This window comes from Canis aureus, chromosome 10, assembly GCF_053574225.1.
Source record: "Canis aureus isolate CA01 chromosome 10, VMU_Caureus_v.1.0, whole genome shotgun sequence".
In the NCBI taxonomy this organism is placed as follows: Eukaryota; Metazoa; Chordata; class Mammalia; order Carnivora; family Canidae; genus Canis; species Canis aureus.
In genome coordinates this window covers 43,378,753-43,396,112 of record NC_135620.1, presented here as the reverse complement: position 1 = coordinate 43,396,112, position 17,360 = coordinate 43,378,753, and the positions used below count along the sequence as shown (strand labels likewise).

General features: G+C 35.2%; 1 long non-coding RNA gene across 1 annotated transcript in view; it reads left to right on the top strand.

Moving 5' to 3' along the window:
* Nucleotides 1-11,951: 11,951 nt before the first annotated feature.
* LOC144321723 (uncharacterized) overlaps nt 11,952-17,360 on the top strand; it is a 35,421-nt gene continuing 30,012 nt past the window's right edge. Inside the window, exon 1 of the long non-coding RNA XR_013387268.1 lies at nt 11,952-12,093. This is a non-coding gene — a long non-coding RNA (uncharacterized LOC144321723). The remainder of the gene's footprint in view (nt 12,094-17,360) is intronic.

The window sequence follows — 17,360 nt, the reverse complement described above, 5'->3', positions numbered from 1 at the left end:
TCTATCCACTATCTACCTAGTGCTCTATCTACTACATAGGCTGAATTCTAATTTTCATCTCACCACTAAAAAGCTATGCACCTTTTCTATACCTTAAGGCTGTCATTCTCATCTCTATCATACTCACTGTCCCTTTATATAAGAAGCATTTAACTTACTCTTACTCTTTTAAAATGAAATTGATAGATCATGCAATCTACTTGCACACATAACTTTTTAAAAAAGCAATATAATTGTGATATAGAGTAATGTACTTAAAAATATTATGTATTTCAATATAAATGTTTGGGGTAGACTTGCAGAATGCCTGTACATAAAGTATAGAAAGTGTAGAACTACTGGGAATGTGACAATTACAGATGTAGACTGACTCAGGTGTGTTGTAATATCATGAGCAGTACTGTAGAGAGTCACATGCTTTTCCAAAATGATTAGTAACTCTAGGTAAGGAACAAAATAAAGTACAGCCTTTTTCAATTTTCACAATACAAGCATTCCTGGAAAATCACTTACGTTTAAACTATGCAAAATTGTTTTGCATTTATATATAAAATGGAGTTTGTTTCTCAGCTCGAAAATTATAAACAGGTGTTTCATGCACATTTTTTTTAAAAGATTTTATTTATTTATTCATGAGAGACAAAGAGAGAGAGGCAGAGGTACAGGCAGAGGGAGAAGCAGGCTCCGTGCAGGGAGCCCGACATGGGACTCGATCCTGGGTCTCCAGGATCAGGCCCTGGGCTGAAGGCAGTGCTAAACCACTGAGCCACCAAGGCTGCCCGTGTTTCATGTACTTTAATGTCATGTCTAACATTCAAAGTTTTGAAGGAAAGAATACCATTTATTGTTTATATCTCTTGAGCATTCAAGGCATCAGGCATCCCTAGTACCACCCATAAAATGCTAGTAGTGCTACCTCCAATTATTAGAACAATGAAAGTCATCCCAACAAATTTTCAAAATGTCCCAAGGGAAGAGAATCACCTCATAGACAAATATAGTAACAGTGCTAATTATAAAAACTATAAGATATCTGATAGTTATTTCTACATAAACTTAAATCAATACTCAGAGACCTTAAATATCAGCACACAGGTTTTGTTCAACATATTTTTATAACTTTAAACCAGAAATGTATTTCTCTTTAAATATCAATTCCTATTAAAGTATACACTTGTGGCTTAAAAAAGAAATTAGTGAATCTACTTCACATATTTCACATCCTTCCTTCCTACTTGTGTCAATAGCTACTGCCCTAATCCATGATTGCTATTACTTTTACTTGAAATACTGAAATAGACTTCTAATTTGTCTATACTTCCAATTCATTTTATAAAATGATATTAAATGTAGCCATGACTTTATTGGGCTTACTCCCAGGATTGTTGCATCCCAGCTGCCAGCTAGTAGACATAAAATTATTTCATCAATATGAGTAGTAAATTAAATTGGAGTATGAAATAAAAACTGAAACATGGGGCAGTCGGGGTGCTAAGCACCCGGAGACCTGGGATCGATGCCCATATCGGGCTCCCTGCATGGAGCCTGCTTCTCCCTCCACCTGTGTCTCTGCCTCTCTCTCTGTGTCTCTCATGAATAAATAAATAAAATCTTTTTAAATAATACTGAAACAGGGATCCCTGGGTGGCGCAGCGGTTTGGCGCCTGCCTTTGGCCCAGGGCGCGATCCTGGAGACCCAGGATCGAATCCCACGTCGGGCTCCTGGTGCGTGGAGCCTGCTTCTCCCTCTGCCTATGTCTCTGCCTCTCTCTCTCTCTGTGTGACTATCATAAAAAAAAAAAAAAATACTGAAACATGCACCTTTCTCCAAAAAAGAAGGTATTTCATAAAAATTCCCTCAAACATTTGATAACATGTTTTACAGAATTACAGAATATTGGAGATGTAAATAATCATAGAAGTTATCTAATGCAAACTCATTTTAAACATGAAAAAAGAGACCAAGGGAGATGATGTAACATACTTAGCTAAATTACATGCTGGACTAATTCATAACAGAAATGGAATTAGAACCAAGGCAACCTGAGTCTTAGTTCCTACACTCCTACATACTTTCTGTTGTTGCTGTTGTTAGGCAAATCAATTTATCTGTGAGTACTTAAAACTAGCTATGTTAGGTAATGATTTAACTCTCAATATTTCCTTAAGTCCCTAAATTGTGAACCTGGGAAAGAAGAGCTGTGTGTGTGTGAGTGTGTGTGTGTGTGTGAGTGTGTGTGTGTTTTCAGGGTTTAGTATTATTTTTCATTAAAGAAAATCCAAGTCAGAGCCACACTAAAACACCTTCATCTGTTTCCCATTGATTGGTGAATCATCATAGATCATATTAGGACCTTAATGTTCAGGATAGAACACTGAAATTTAAGCTTATTGAGATTGTGATGGATGGCCATTTTGAATCTGTGTGTAGGAGACCAACACAGCACCAATCTAATATGTTAGAAGAAACAATTAGAGAGAAATTAATTCTGGGGAATGATCATTGATTCTGATGTGATGCAAGCATTTAGACATCCCAGTCATTGTATTTCCTTTCTGTTTTATTACTGTGCCATTCTACCTTTCTATCTCATTAGAATTGAATTTTATACCTTAGTTTTTACTAAGGTAGTAAATGCATACATTTAAGTAAAACATTATCAGACTGCAAATAATAAATAGACATACTTAATTTTCATTCCAACAGCTAGATGACTTTACATTGAACTTTTAGTAAACTGGAGAGTCTTAAAAGTGTCATTATGTCATTCATCCAGAGATAAATGTTTGGCTGCTAATATGATCCTATAATTTACTTTATCCCTAAGAAACAGGAGATAGTTTGCCAGGAAAGCTGAGGGTGAGGAGGATAGATTAAGAATGTTTCCAATGAGAATCAAAGGATTGAAAAAGCAAGAAATAGTGCTAAGAATAACCATCTGGAAAGAGAAAGAAGACTCTCAAAAGCCATGTGGACTTAGTTAAACCAGTTCAGTATACATGGAGTAAACAAAATGCATAGGAAAAGAAAGTCTAAATCTAAAGTCCAAAAGGAAAAAATGGGAATGAAATCCTAAAAGTGATAATAAAGTACCAAAAACAGAAGCACCATGATTGCTCAAATCAGAATTCATTCTGTCTACAACTAATCATTGATAGATTGCATTCTAATTTTGATAACATTACAAAGGAAAAAAAAAACTTTTATCATGCTTAATTTTAGTCCTCTGGCAAGAGTGTAAATGCTCTCTAGTGCCCAAGGTTAAGAAATAATGGTCAAGACTAATGAAGTTATTGATTTCTTATTACTTTTTAAAAATATGAATCAACACTATTGATACTTAATGAACCAAATTGTCTCCAATTATTCCGTCTATCACATCTTCTTAAAGTGATCCACCTACACTTTATGATTAATGAGGGAAAATTGGTGATGTGTAAACAGTCCTGAAAATATATACTTTAAGTATAGACAAATAAAAAACATACATGTAGAAAATTCTTGAGAAAAATAGTATTTCCTGAATCACAAAAAATTCACATCTAAATCAAAAGCTAAAAATAAACATTATTCAACAGGATTAGTACAAAATTAAGTGGGAAGAACAAAAAACCCCAATGTTCTTAAATTTAAAATAAGCAATGATTGAGAAGAGACTTTACAAGTGTGTGATGACTCTCCATCTATTCTTCAGAAACCCTATTATTTCACGAGCCCTAGAGAAGCTTTCTGCTCTTAAAACTGAATAAGGAGGATCTTTTTTCCAATTTGCAGAAGGGAAAAGCAAGTTATCTGGAAGGTTTTGTTTTTCAATTTTAACTTTTTTTTTAAAAAGCTTGCAAACCTTTTGGCACCTACCTCTACACTTCCCATGCTAAGCACCAGCAGACACAAAGTCTCTGATTAATTAGAAAAAAGAATGCATTTCAAACAATAGTAAAATAACTACTATGAGGAGCACGAGGTCTTCCTGAATCTTACATCTTGTCTTTCTTATTTTTACATGTTTGTAGAGATTTTCTGTGACATTTTGGAGAGAGAATAAAATGAATCCCTATAATAGTTTTGTGCCTTTATATACCTTTATACAGTCACTCCTCATATGGTTTAAAATTATATCACGCTGTTAGAAATATTCAGTATACATGTACTGCCCTCATTGTGCTACCTCTCTTCTCCTTATTTATGTTCACACTATACTTTGTGTCAGGTTTAATTTAATTTCCACGTGTTCCATAGCACCTACAGTTAATACTAGCAGATCTCACGTGATCTTGTTCTCTGTATACATAATTTTGTACACACATAGTGTTAATAGTAAAAAAATAAATTAGTGTGCTTTTCTCTCTGTGTGTTTCCATATGTATATTTGCATATATATGCATTTCCCTAATATAAGTTTCTCCCCTGAAAGTCAAAGGTAGCCCATCTGTTCAGGGATGCATTTATTAAAATTAATAAGAGGAACAAAAATAGAAAGAAACAGTTAATATTCAGCTGTTTTTGCTTAAAATAGGATTTTGCAACAAGAAATATGTTTGGAATCCTAGTATTACTGAAACAGATGTTTGGCACACTTTTCAGTTTATATAAGGGTAGTCCAGAAAGGAACAGGAAGGAAGACAATGCCAACGTTTTGCAGTACTAGGGAGCTCAGAGTAAGATGTGGGAGAGGGGTAAAATTTAGAAACTCCAAGACAAGCACAGTGGTGATCAAGAACATGCTGATGATGGCACAGTAGCAAGGAGAAGGTAAGCCTCTAGAAGTTTGCATACTGACATTTTCTGTTGAGTCTCTGGGTATCAGAGCTGAATTAGTATTACAGGCAGGTAAACAGGTAAAGTTGAAGCAGTCCTTTTGATTTTCAATGGCCTATGTTTAAGAGACCAAGAAGTCTTTGCATATATGTGAAAAGGACAGAAAGTTTTCTTTCTATCTCTCTTTTTTTTTTTTAAGATTTATTTATTTATTGGAGAGAAAGAGCACCAGTGGGAGGGGCAGAGGGAAAGGGAGAGAGAATCTCAAGCAGAACCTCTGACCGCAGAGTCCTACGCCAGTTCCATCTCAGGACGCTGAGATTCTGACCTGAGCAGAAACCAAGAGTTGGACATTTAACCAATGGCATTATCCAGGTGCCCCCAGATTGGAAGTTTTAAGAAAACACCCTAGACTCAGAGAAAGGAAGCTGTGTCTGGTGGGGATTTCAAGCTCAAAGACTACCAGTGCCAGAGCCCTGGGTTCTATAAGAAAAACCATGTTTGTTCAGACAAATAGAAACAACCAGTTTCAGGGCAGCAGGCCATCAGTCCCAGGAGCAAATCCCACCTGTGATGTATATCTAAAAAACAAGAGGATGACAGGAGGGCTCTATCTTCTCTGCTGCCAGAGGGGATGCCATGAGCCTCCCTCTCTGTATATATCCAAATCCAGCACACCACTACCCACAGAGCAGACATTAATCATTGATTAGCAGAAATACATATATCCCCACCAAAGTCTTTGTGGAGCTACAGTCTATCAGTGCTTCTCAAGGAGAGATGGTACTTCTTCCCTAGAAGATATTGTAAAGAAATGCCTTTGCTTTTCACAATGGCTAGGAAGTGCTACAGCATTTAGTGAGTGGGAGCCATGGTTCCTAAATAATCTTCATTATTTAAGTGAAGAAAAAATACTCTTCACTAAAATAATGCATTGCTTACCAAACTGTCAATAGAACCTCTACTGAGAAATGAAAGCACTATAGTTACAGATGTAGGACTGATAAATTACAGAAGAGAAGAAGGGAATGGTATGCAAAACCTGAGGGGGGCGGAGAGATGGGGGTGCAGGGAAGAGATGAATGTATATCAATATTGCTAAGTGATAAATATTGAAAAACAACAGAAAATTATTTTTAAACACCAAAATTACAGAGAACTACCCTAAAATGTTCACACCTAAAGAACACTTCTGCTAACTTTTGAGTTCTAAGCAAATGGCTTAAGATTCACTTAAAATCTCTAAGAGGTGCTGTGAGGCATGATGGACAGTGGTGACAGTGAGCCCAGGGGAGAGAGACAAGGCAGGGCAGATAGTAGAGATGGTGAGTGTCAGGTCAACTTCTCCTGACTCTAGAACATTAAACCTCTAGGTAAAAATGCTAGCCTCCTGACTTTAGTGCAAACCAGGTGGTGGCTAAATTCATAAATAATAGGTTCATGGCCCCTCCGTGATAACAAGAGGGAAAAAGGGCATTAAGAAAACTTAAAGTTCACCCAGAAATTTCCATACATGAAGCCAAAATATATGAAGAAAGACTGTTGAGATCTTTATAAAAATGTCCTTTCTTAAACATGTTTATAGTAACTCTTCAAAATTTGAGACTGACATCTGCTTTAGGAGCTTCAATGTCACTGACTTCCCTCCTTCAACTTTATATATTACACTACCAACAGTATTAGTGGATGTGAAAAATGACTCAGTTCTATACATCGCATTCTGAAGCTTTGTAATACTCACTATTATGTTCATCAAATACACATGCTTGGTCCCTACTATATAGAAAAGTAAAAAAAAAAAATAAAAAAAGAGTTGAACTTTACTTTCTCTCCCAGCCTTGCCAACCAAATTTTAGTTACTTACAAACGACAAAAAGCCCACTGTACTTTGAGAGAAACAATAAGGGACTTCCATTCTCTGCACTAGGATGAAACAGCCATGTGCCTTTAGATTCTTGTTTTCCTTCTGGCTTCTCTAATGAGTCTTTATAATCCTGCACTGACCTTGAACTACATTTTTCTTTTCTATAAGGTGTTTGTCTGTGTATGAAGAGCAATGGCAAACGTTATAAAAATAAACACTAACTCACGTGATGAAAAGTTTAAAGAAATAGACATGAAAGAAATAAAATAGTGTATAAAAAGATATTGAATATATTTTGATCCATGTTATTTTCATTACCCTTGGTTTCCCATAGAATTTATGCAGGATCCCAGAGATTAAGAGGAAAGTCTTGTGTTTTCTCAGCATAGATAGCTGGGAAATAATAGAAGATGGGATCAATGGGCCTTTACATAAGCTTTGCAGCAAATGCAGATCTAACCAATTCAAACTTTGTCAATTTGCTGTTTTGAAACTCATTTAAACTAAAAATATAATCTCCAGAGCCATATTAATAAAACTGATTAAAAGGAAAAAAAGTTCTCAGTGCAGGAGGCATTGGTCTTGTTATGGTCACTTAATATTAAAGCATCTACAGAAAGTCATACACATGCATGCACACACACACACACACACACACACACACACACACATACCATAAAGTTGATTCTGTCTCTTGGGACACCTGGGTGGCTCAGTGGCTGAGCATCTGCCTTTGGCTCAGGGCGTGATCCTGGAGACCTGGGATCAAGTCCCACATCTGGCTCCCTGCAAGGAGCCTCCTTCTCCCTCTGCCTGTGTCTCTGCCTCTCTCTCTCTCTCTCTCTCTCTGTGTGTGTGTGTGTGTGTGTGCGTGCGTCTCTTGTGAATAAATAAATAAAATCTTTTTTTAAAAAGTCCACATTATAAGGCCCAATCCTAAAAATGTTAAAGGCAGACTTTCATTCAGAAAAGCAAAGTCAAATTTATTAATTTCTACTTTTTCACTTGTAATCTTTAAGAAAAGAACATGTTAAAATAAACCTCTTGATGAAGAGTGTTGACATGTGAGAAATTTGATCAATGGGGTCTCCTGCTGATAATCTAAGATTTGCAAAATTTAAAGATATTTATGAAGCTAAAACATGTATTTATAATATATCATTAGTCTTTGTCAAATGAACTGAGAAATAATTTTAGGAATTAAAGACAGAAAAATTATTTTTATTTTGGTGACCTTTCGTTATAGCAATTTTGTCTGCATTAACTCAAACAGTAGAAAAATTCATTTTCTCTTCAATAACAGTCCAGAGTTGGGCTGCAGATAGGAGATGGGTAAATTCTGCTTTAAACCAGGGATAATTCCATTTGTTCCGCATAACTGAGGTGGATCACCACCACTTCAGTCATAATACAGCCCATGGAGAGAGAGAAAACAGAATGTAAATCATGTTCTTTTTTAAAAAACCTAATACACATCACATCACATCACATTACTAATCTCCCATTGGCTGGGGTTTAGTCAAGTGTCCATGCCTAGCTACAAGCTAGGAAGGCTAGAAAGAATAGTGCTGAGTCAAGCTTCCATGCGGCCAGGTAAAATTTAGACGGTCAGTTACAGAAAGGAATAAAGTAACTTTAGATGCTGGTGGGTAACAACAGTCTCTGGCAGGGCAGTAACTGCCTCTGGGAAGAGAGACTAAAGACTCTGAGTATGGGATAAGAGAAAGATGTGGCATCTATTTTGTATCATCTATTCTATTCTATTCTATTATTCTATTCTATTCTATGTACACTTTAATACTATTAATTATTTCTTGTTCTTTAAAATAGTTTAAAAGATTTTAAAAGAGTTAAAGTTAGGGGTTATTGGGTGGCTCGTTGCTTAAGCAACTGACTCTTGATTTCGGTTCAGGTCATGATCTCAGCGTCATGAGATGAAGCCCTATGTCAGACTCTGTGCTGAGCATGGAGTTTGCTTAGGATTCTCTCTCCTTCTCCTTCTGCCCCTCCCTCCACTTGTTCTAAATAAATAAACAAACAAACAAATAAAATATTTTTAGAAAGGAGTTAAGATTAAATAAAAATATATAATGGCTTTTTCCAATGAGCTTTGCATTCTCAATACTAGCTAAGGCTTAATAATTAGCCTTAAAACATACAAATATACATGCATGGGCTTTAAGACATATATTCACATACTTTTAAATATTTTTAATAGATAATTAAGATCACCATCTGGAACCAGGCTGCTAGATTCAAACTCTAGTATGACTGTAGCACCTATAACAGTGTGACATAAAGCAAGTTATTTAATCATTTTGTCAGTCTAGCTTCTTCATCTGTAAAAGGGGTCAAAAATTATAATACCTTCTTCATTAATTTGTTGTGCAGGTTGAATGGTTTAATAAACAATAAAGCATTTCTGACAAGTATTATCATTGTTTGCTATTATTGCTACTAAAAATTATCATTGATTGTTAAAAAATATCAAAGCAAACTTAGATAATTGCCTGCCCAGTAACCATTTTCTTCCTCCTTATCAATTCACAACTTCAATTTTATTCTATATGGCAAAGTATTCAATTAAAAACATTAGCCTCCATGCTACCCTTGAAGCTAGGTATAAATATTTGACACTGTCCTGGCCAAAGAGATGAAAGTAGAAGTCACTCAGTAGGCATGCCAATTAAGTTATTGTCATCTGCCCTGAAGCCAAAAATATAATTTTTTTAAAAGCCTGTAAGCTTTGGAAACCACCTATCAAATCCAACAGAAACTTACAAAGCTAGAATGAATTCTCTGTCCACTCTATCTTTGTGGTATTCATATTTCAAAATGTAGATCGTGATTTGCAAAACTGAGATGCTTCTTCTCATAAGATTTGGAGATTGTGTCTACAGAACATCTAAAATAATGAAGGGTTCTTTCATCTGGTAGGTCAATACTATATATGTGATTCAGATTTTCATTTACTTAAAAGTTTTTTGGTTACTCCTTGGAAAGCAAACCATCCTTGGTTTCCAAAATCAACAATTTCTCATTCTCAGTATTTACCAATAAAACTGATATTACAGAACTACTATCATATTTATCATCACTTTTATTTAGGTAAATATAAAACTTGTCTTTAATATACTCTTTCCCTAATATATCACTCTTATTTATTCCAAGATGAATAAATTCAGCTTTTCTTAATATTTTTTTTTAATTTATTTATTCATGATAGTCACACGGAGAGAAAGAGAGAGGCAGAGACACAGGCAGAGGGAGAAGCAGGCTCCAAGCACCGGGAGCCCGATGTGGGATTCGATCCCAGGTCTCCAGGATCGCGCCCTGGGCCAAAGGCAGGCGCCAAACCGCTGCGCCACCCAGGGATCCCAATTCAGCTTTTCTTAAAAGGCTACTTAACTCCAAATTTAAAAAGATATTATAATTTAGAAATTCAAAGAAAAGGAAGAGAGACAAAGGATTTCCTAAAAGGAAAATGCTTAGTAACCTTGGCTTTGAGGTAGAATGCTTTTGTTTTAAACTCTAGTGTTCATCCTCTGTTCTAAAAATCAGGGATAAAATAGCAGCAAAACATATAGTTCCTGTTCTCATAAAGTTTATATTTTAGTGCAAGATAAAGAGTTAAACACTCAATTGTATAATGTAATAATTTAGTTACCATGGTAGTAACAACAACCAATCAGAGAGATTGTTAAAGGCAGCCAGAACTTAGAGTTCGGAGAAAGGTTTGATAGGTAATTAATATTTAAATTTAAATTCAAATTGAAATCTCAAGGATCAAGGATATATAGGGTAGGGAGAGTCAGGGTATGTTCCAGACTGAGTCAACAGTATGCTTGAGAACAATGCTGTAGGAAGCCACATGGTTATCTCTGAGGACCAAAGAGCTAGCTAGAATGCATCAGCAAAGAGGCAAGTTGTGTGAAATAATGCTTATGAGGATTTCATAATTTATACCAAATAGCACTTCACACATTGTGATGGCTAATTCTATGTGTTAACCTGACTGACTTAAGGGATGCTCAAATAGCTGGTGAACATTATTTCTGGGTCTCCTTCTCTAATGCAGATGGGCATCATTCAATTCACTGAGGGCTTAAATAGAACAAAAAGGTGGAGGAAGGGGAAATATGCTCTTTTGCTTGAGCTGAGGCATCCATTCATCCTCTACTGTCTTTCAATATTGATGCTCCTCGATTTAGGGCCTTTGGACTAAGATTTATTGTATCTTAAGATTTCCCTTCTCTACATCAGCTTCCCTGGTTCTCAGGCCTTTGGACTTGGACTGAATTATACCTCAAGTTTTCCTGGTTCTGTAGATTGCAGGTTGAGCCCGCAACTTCTTGGGCTCTATAATCACATAAACTAATTCCTTTTTTTTTTTTTTACATAAACTAATTCCTATAATAAACCTCCTCTTATCTATATCTGTATCTACATATATTTCAATTCTATTAGTTCAGGGTTGGTTTTTTGGTGGTTTTTTTTTTTTTTGAGAACCCTAATTTTTTTGAGAACACCTGTTTTTTTAGAACACCTATATTATTATCATTCACCCTGTGTCATGGCTAGTTTATGTTGAATAACAAACAAACCCCCATATCTCAGTGGCTTAAAGTTATCATATTTTATTTCTTATCCCAACTACTTGATTACCATGGTTGAGATGGAGAACCTGCTCACTTTGTGACCTAGACTGACAAAGCTGTAACTAGCTGGGACATGGCAGGTTTCTGAGGCTGAGAGTAAGGAAAACTCTAAAAGGACTCAAATGACAATATAATGCTTAGGCCCCCAAAACAGCACAAATTGCTCTTGCTCACAGTTATTGACCAGAACTGGACATGTAGTCCTACCCAATCACAGTGTGCAAAGAATTGCAATCCTGCCATGAAGGCAAAAACACTGGTAATACTTGGTAAGCACCCTTAACGATGACCACATCACTATTAAAAAAAAAAAAAAAAAAGCTGGGGTTAAAAACATTATATAAACAAAAATTCAGGGAAAAAGACTGAAATTAGGTAAAAAAAAAACAGTAAGAATAACAATAGACACTTTTTATGGTGAAATTATATATGGTTTACATTTTATATACTTCTTTGTGTTTTTTAAATGTTCTCCAATCAATATTTATATTATTCTTGGCTTATATGGAACAGGAAAAAAATCCTCAAGAATGACTAAAACAACATAGAAGTTCTTTAAAAAGTGTAGAGGTAGTCATCCATGGATGATAGAATATTCCAAAATGTAAGGCACCTAGTGTTTATCCTATCTTGCTGCTCAGATGTGCATGATTTCCTTCCACTAAGGTCATCTCATTGTACAGGATGGTTGCCAGCACACCAGTCATTACTGATTTTCCAAGAAGCAGAAATGAGGAACAGGAGCAGAGTAAAGTATTCCCCATAAATCAAGCACACTACTTCTGCTAACATCTCTTTTAGCCACTCTACTGGTAAGGGCTGGGGTGGGGGAAGGGGAGGAATGTGCTTGAAAATGAAGTATTTTCTCTAGATAAACATATATCACTCAAATATCAGAGATTCTGTTACTGTGAGAAGTTTTAAATGACGCCTATTATAACTTCTATTGGCCTCCTTATCTCTAACATCAATTTCTTTCTTGTCTTTCCTTCATGCTGCAATCTGAGATATAGACATTTTTTTTCAAATGGATTATCTTTAATGGTTCAAAAAAGACGCCAAAATAATTTTGTATACTTTCTTCTTATTCTCTGTCTTGTCTAGTGATGTGAATACACACACAAACATATTACTATAAATTATAATATATCAAATTTGCTTTAATAAAAGTATCACTTGCTGTTGTACCTCCCTAATATAAAAGAAAAACAACTTAGACTTAATAAATTAGTGTAATCAAGTTTAAATCAGTCTCTGCCATGGAAATAGTAAGATAATTTATAATTCATAGTCCAAAATGGACTTGGATGAAGGGAGAAGATACACTATCGTGGAAGGGGAATAGATATGTTTGATCCTGGAATTGTTTTCCTTTGCTGCTTCATTTTGTCTAGTTTTGGGGCATTGATTTCTGTCCCTCTAACATCCACTGGAGTGTCTACAGCTGGTATAAATCAGCAGCCTTGATCTTGGCATGAACAATGCCAGATGATTACTTCCAAGGCACTCAGCCACCCTCTCTGTTGACTAGGTCTTCCCCTTACATCTAGCGGGCACTGTGGATCGCCTGAAGCCACACAGTTATTGCAATTCAATCCATTTAAGTCCTATATCATCTCTGAAAATGGCTTATAGTATGACTATTTTCAGACCTCCTAGAATTTTATTTTTAATTTATAAAAAGAAGCTTTGGAATGCAAAAATCCCTTTTCTCTTTCACCAAAGCTTACTTAACGAGGCTGTGGTATCACTAGGAACTCAAGAAAATCAGCATTAAATTTCAGAGCCCAACAAAGATTCATTTGTTTTGGGCATCATGTTCTTAATATGTGGCATGGAGAAGGTGCAAGGTCCTATTTTTTAGAAGGAATTAAATATTTTCATTTTAATATTAAAAATATTGCCCCAATATATTCATTTCATGCCATAACACCCACGTATAATAAATGCAGCTAATATTTTTGAGCATTCATTCTGTGCCAGACACTGCTTTTTTAAAAGTGCTTTTTAAGTGACAACTAAACTTCCCAACAAAATTATAATTGTTATCATTTATTTTTATAGAGAAAAAAACTAAAGCATAGATAAATTAATTGCTCAAGGTTGCAAAGATAATGTTCAGAACCAATCTGGTTACATAGCATGTGATGCTATACTGCCTTTCACATGAATATGCTCCATAAATAACATCTATAGGCTAATGAATTTTAAATTTAAATATCTAGCCTTGAAGTCTCCCCTAAATTTCAGAGTCAAATATTAAGTGGTAACTTAATTTTCACCTGTATCTCTAATAGTCATCACAAAAATAGCATATTCCAAGCCAAATGCCTGGTTTCTATGCACCACCTCTTCCTGATTGCACCTGTTTCTCCTGTCTTTACCATTCCAGTAAACTGCCTCATCACCTTTCCAATTGCTCAAAATAATAATATCACTCTTGACTTATTTTTCTCATACTCTGTGTCCAGTCTATCAGGAAATCTGTTGGTTCTATCTTCAAGATATATCCAGAATTCAATCACTTCTTAATACCTCCATTGCTACTACCTGGTAGATGGTCTAACACACCATTATCTCTCTTCTGGATTATTAAAAAGCCTCTCACCTTAGACCTTCTGTTTCCACTCTGTCCCCTATAGTCTATTCCCAACAAAAGAACCAGAACAATCATTTAAAATATAATTCATATTAGGATGCTTTTTTGCTTAAAACCTTCTGACAGACTTCATGTCACTCAGAGTAAAAGCATAAATCTTTACAATTAATTGTGTGACACTACATGGCCTGGCTCCACTGCTCTCCCCTGAACCTCATGTTTTACTATCCTCCTCATCACTCACTCAAGCATCTCATTCATTATTTCTTCTCTCTTTTGACTCTGGACCTCTTGGTTTCCTTGCTGTTACTCAACTGCACTAAGCATGCTTTTGTCTCTGAGCCATTGTACTTGTTCTTCCCTGGACCTAAGGGGTCCTTACCAAATATCTACTATATTCCTTATTTCTTTCAGGTATTTGCTCTTATCCAAGAGGCCTTCCTGACCCTGTATTTGACATACCAATTCATGCACCCTCTCTATGCCTTGGTTCCTTCTATCCCCCTTTTTCTGCCTTTTTCTTCATTGTATTACCATCTAACACATAATATCTGTTCATTGTTAGCCTCTTTACACTAAAATGTAAGCAAGAAATGTATTTGTCTTGAATATAGCCACATCTAAGAGCCTAACATTTACCCAGCACATGACAGGTATTCAAAAAATGTTGTTAAAAAAATGGTGCCCATGGTCATACACACTACTTGGAATTTCACAAAAGTGTTTTATAGTCCTTTGTTTTTATGTGCTCTATTCCCTCTGCCAAAAATACCATTTCCTGTTTCTTTCATTGAGCAAAGTCTTGTTTGTACTTCAAAACCTACTTTCAGCTTTGCCTTCTCAAGGAAATCTTGCTCATATCTAGAGAATAGTGTTCCAAAATATGTACCTTCTGGCCTCAGTTGATTCACTTGAGGGTCTGTCCACTAGACTACAACTTCCTTAAAGTAATACTCTTTTATATAATTTTCTCTGTTCTTACTTGATTCACAGCCACACTAAGTGGAAAACTCCATACTTAATATTTCCTATTGGCCAAAGAACATGATATCTCACTTTCTAAGAGACTTCTCTTACCATAGGAGGATTTCATAGAGAAATTCCAAATCATGCCACTATTTTCCCAACTAAATTACTAATAATGTAACATGTGTATAATATGTAAAACTTTAATATTTTAAGGAATATCGGTCATCTTAACAACTTCAAAGCTTGTTTTACCAATTATTATCTATGTGATTATTAGCATTTGCCTTTAATAATTTATTTACCTATAAAATTAAGAAGTTAAAATAAATGACCTCTAAGATTTCCCACTTTCAAAGGTTCTTTAATGTAATTAATAGTAATAGTCATAACCAATAACCATGAATTACAAACTGAGAATATATAGTATCATTGTACTGTATTTTTTCAGCTAAAATTAAAATAATCTGGCATCTTTGTGGCTCCAACTTTTTTTTCTTCTTCGTTCTTTCTTTTCTTTTTTTTTTTTTTTTTTGCAGTCAGCCAACTTGCTTGTTTAACTTTGGGTAGGGGGGTGGAGGTATCCTCTCTTTTTCTTAATTGGGGAAAAAAACTAATGATTGTCTAGTAATTCTTTTGATTATGGATTTATTTTTCTCAATTAGTTGGAAGAATTAAGTGTTCGATGGAATATTTTACAAAGGTCTAGTAGCACAATGACAAATGTTCAATTAAATATACATGAGATGTTAAGATCACGCACATGTATAAAGCACATAACTTTCAGAATTTAAGCAATATCAAGAGATACCCAGAAACTTCAAACAAACAAAAGAGCCGAAAATCACCCTTATAAAAATCCCACATCTTTTGGGAGAATAATAACCTAAAAGATTAGGCCAGAATAACAAGTCAAGTACTTCTTTAGGACTAGCCTATTTATTTAAACAGGGACAAAAGGAAATGTAATAAACCCTCTACTTGCCTTGAGTCACAGCATGTGGCTTATAACCTAAACAAAGAAAAGAATTTGACAGATTCCACAGGTTAGTCGTGATGGAAATAATTTTCATGATTTAGCTGACAGGTCTTTTAATATTTTTGTTGTAGCTAAAGTAGAATGGAGAGATATATTACACTACCTAGCAGGCTTTCAGTCTGCTTTTATTCTATAGCTTTAGTTTCTTCTTTCATTTTCTCCCTTTGCATTTGATCTTGTTCCCATTGGAAGTGAACAACAAATCACCTGGTTTGCTTCCCAAAGACCAGGACAGGATTGGAGTAAGATGGAGCACAAGAGTCTTACTAATTTCCATGCATTTATGACTAAGAAGGTATTTGAAGCTCAGGAGTACTCTGCCTTTATATAAGTTTTAACCAGATTCTATGATTTTGTGGAGAGAGTCATACCAGCTGGCTCATGGAGTCCTCTCTGTCACTAACAGTATATCATTGGGCAATACAATTAACCTCTCTGTGCTTTACTTTCTTAATGTGAGAAATGGGTATGAAATTGTACTTTTTTTTTTGCAAATTTATTGAGGCTTAAATGAGATCATGTCTACAAAGTGCTTAATACACTGCATTGTATTTATTCTTTCAGCAAATATTTGAGTTCCTACTATGATCCGTACTCTAAGCTATAGTAAACTTTCAGTAACTCTCAGTAAATATTAACCATTTTATGTTTATTATTAGTAGCATTAGCCTATCAATGCTAGTAGAGAAACATTCCAAAAAATTATTCAAATTGCAATTTTTCAAGAGTCCCTTTGTTGAAGGGAGAAGGGTGGTAAGTAAAAAGTTACTTTCAACTGCTTACAAAGGCATGCCTAGAGGAATAAGCTGTGGTGGTGCCTTTTCTGGATCTCTTTGTTAAGATTACTTGGATTAGTTCGGATTTCGAAAGCAGAAACAAAGGTTTGCTGCTCCATAATTAATATTTATTCATTTGATATTTTTTAAAGGCTGTATCAGGCTATTAGAGAAACAAGTGCAAGTTGTCTTAAAAGAGGATATTTTAAAACTAGTAAAGGAAATAAAACAACTGTATAAAAAACAAAGTATATGATAAATGTTGCAGAGATGGCATGAGGTCCTAAAGAAGAAAGCTATAGAAGAGTCATACTAAAAATAAGCCTTATAATAGCTTCAATTGCTATGACTCCAATCTAAATTTGAAGCTAGTACTTAACCCTCTCCCCTCTCACACAATGTGACATCATAAATCAAATCAGTTCTTCCAAATGGAATTCCCTAAGAGCAAATAGAGGGCCTCAGAACTACCATCCCTGGAAGCTGCTACTGTTCAGACATTTTATGACGTTTTTTTTTAAACTGATTGTGAAGCCTCCATTTTAGTGAATTTCTTTGGTTCTGCTCCTCTTTCTTTGTAACAAAAGGATGGTTATTTTGAGTCAATCCCTTGACGCCAAGTGAAAAGAGAACAATCTTGTATAGGAGAATTAGACACATTTAGAAGCTAAATATGGCACTCCTGTTAAGCAGTTTGGA